Here is a 3,142-nt window from a genome sequence, read left to right as displayed (position 1 = left end):
ATATATATACATATGGTATAACAGTGAGAGAAATATGCACTCACTCGACCTCGCCTCCTTTCAACGTACATGATATCGAACCAAAAGTACCACATACATAAAGAGCAACTGTAATAATAGATAACAATATTGCAGTTGTGGTGGTAGAGTGGTGGTGATGTTGATAGTACAGTATTGATAAAAGGGGAATAGTTGCAGTCAAACCACAATGAGACAGTTAGTAGTCGCCCTTTCTCTCTCTTTCTCTCTTTCTCTCTTTTCTCCATCTCTGTTTCTGTGAAGGAATTGATGTTGGTTAATGATAGCTGACTTCACCGACAAAAGAAAGGACGGAGCTGGAAATGGAGATTTCGTGTCTGGCGCAGTCAGTAGAATCTGCAGTTAATATAATGTGCAAACATGTTGTTTACTTACTGAAAGATGAACGTGATTCATGTAGATTTTTGAAGTGAAGATTAACTCTGATCAAATAGATCTATGCCCAGAAAGGTAATCTACTGAACTGCTAATTGTGATTCGCCAATCCACTGTTCTGTATGTATCCACGCCTCTACATAATGGAAGATTATATTGAGCACTGTGTACTTTGACATACTAGACTTTATTGTATGAAATGCATTGTGTCTGTGTAGACATGTTGCTCTCTTTCTGTTATTCAGTCTATTACTTTTTTTTCTTTTGTGAGGGCGCATGGCCTAGTGACTAGAGTGTTGAACTCACGATCTCGAGATCGTGGTTTCAACTCCTTGACCTGCTGGTGTGTCGTGTTCTTCTACAAAACACTGAATTTCATCTCACGTTGCTCTGCGATTTCTTCAACATCTGACGTGTGGTATACTGTGCACCTGTTCAGGAAACGTTGATCGGATGGACGGAGTGAGCTATTGTGCAGCAGATACATTCGTTCGTTCTAAACAAATCACGTGTGCAGGTTGTTCAGTAAGAAACCGTATTTCTAGGACTACGAGAGACAACCATCAAACTATTTTTGTTATTGTTATTTAACGACAGGTCAGATATGATCGAGCAAGTTTATGATCAAATGTGTCCAGCCGTGGCTATCATATCTTTCTAAGGTTGTCGTGCGCTACATTTTACAATGCCTTTCTCTTTTTAAGAATAAAATTAATTGTAGGGTGTGATCTGCAACAGGAAACATAAAGAAGAGCAGCTCTGTTTAATTCTTTGATTCGCTACGTCAGCAGAAACAATTCCGGAGAGAAAACCGGGAAGTGAGTGTGAAATAAGAACCATTTACACAAAAGGTGGTGCCCCAGGATGATCTCAGCCTCTGGCTGAAACCAACAAAAGCGAAACTAATATACATATATATAAGCATAATATGTATATATGTATGTTTGTATGTATGTATGTATGTATATGTATGTATGTAAATCTATATCTCTGTCTATACACGTTTATATGTATGCATCTAATATCTTATCTATCTGTCTGTCTACCTATCTATCTATCTATCTATCTATCTATCTATCTATCTATCTATCTATCTATCTATCTATCTATATGTCTTTATATAATATAAATATTTATGAATGTATTGTACATCTAGTAATACACACACGTATAATTACGATGGCGCAAGTAAACATCTCAAATACTACTAATGATAAGAACAGTAAATATAAAAACAGGATTCTTTCTTTTTGTAGCAAAAATGGAGAGCGGCGTCTTAGTTTCAGGCGATGGATACAAAGTTACGCCGCAAGACTCGATAGTAAAGCCCGTAGCATAAAATAATACGAAATATCTATGCGAATATTATAATATTGAGTCGAATCTTAATAGAATTACTTTCGAAATATTTGAATAAGATATATATATATATATATATAAAGGAAAGAATTGAAAAGTCTGAAGCTATATGTAAGCCTCATTTAGATTATATTTATGAAATTACATTTCATTTGTGAATAACATCGCTTAGTGTGTGATTCAAATTAACAATATGATAATGTATAAACTTGCACGTATTAACACACCACACCACACAGACAAACACACACACATATATATACACACAGAATTTTTTAGTGTGGATCTGTATGCATGATATGTATAAATGCACACCCACATATATGTATGTATAAATCGTATATACACATTTGCATGCTCACATACATTCTTCCCCACGCTTCCATAAACACACATATGTATGTATGTATGTATGTATGTATGTATGTATGCATGTGTGTGTGTGTATGTAGGTGTGTGCGTGTTGTAATTACTTTAAAGCGAAAGGTTGCACTGGTGAGATGCCTTGATTGGTTAGGTCGATGTTGTCGACTTTCACCCTGAACGTTTTGGACTTGAATGTGCGTGGTTGTGCCCTGCGGGAACAATGGCGAACGAATAAGTTCAGCAAGTTGTTGCCTTCTACCCCCCCCCCACATATAATATATATATACATACATACATACATACATACATATAAACAATTGCAGTGTGGAAGATGTTTGTAAGCCATTCAAGAACACACAAAAATCGTTAGTTTCACTTTAACATTTAAATTTCATTTGTGCCAAAATATTTTCGTTCGCTTTGAAACCGTGACCGTAATATCCGTACATATTACGTACATCTCCGTAATATTTGCCCCTTATCAATGTGGAGTAGTGGAATCCAGCAGGCGTCGCTGTTTGTTCGAAGCTTTATATTTATTCAGTGAAACACATCCACTGGTTTTCAAAAATAGAATTATTATTATTTTAAAATCTCTCTAAATAGAAATATAGAAATATAGTTATTTCTAAATCTTTCTTATTATTTCTAAATCTCTACGACAGCAGTTCTGGGCATTAATAGTTATTGCCAGGCTAACATGGCAGTCCAGAAAAATAGGATGAATGCTACCGCTGAATAGCTCCAAGAGGCCATCGCCTCTTAGCTAGTCTGTGCATGGGGAAGCTGATGACTGTCCCTGTTCGAAGTTTGTAATGGACACAGGTTTGTGTGCCACATAGCTAGCTAGAAGCGATAGCCTCTTGGAACTGCTCAACGGCAGCTTTCGTCTTATTTTTCTGGACTGCCATGTTAGCTTGGCGATAGCTATTAATACCCAGTACTGCTGCCGTAGTCTCCTTTAGAGATTTAGAAATAATAATATTTGTATTATATATATATA

At 36.2% G+C, this 3,142-nt stretch overlaps 1 protein-coding gene across 1 annotated transcript in view; it reads left to right on the top strand.

Moving 5' to 3' along the window:
• Nucleotides 1-3,142, top strand: part of LOC106870532 (BTB/POZ domain-containing protein 16) — a 243,135-nt gene that overhangs the window by 119,476 nt on the left and 120,517 nt on the right. The gene's annotated exons all lie outside the window — the stretch shown is intronic.

This window comes from Octopus bimaculoides, chromosome 14 (assembly GCF_001194135.2).
Source record: "Octopus bimaculoides isolate UCB-OBI-ISO-001 chromosome 14, ASM119413v2, whole genome shotgun sequence".
NCBI classification, from domain to species: Eukaryota; Metazoa; Mollusca; class Cephalopoda; order Octopoda; family Octopodidae; genus Octopus; species Octopus bimaculoides.
The sequence above is the reverse complement of the archived record's forward strand: the minus strand, read 5'-3'. Positions and strand labels throughout refer to the sequence as shown.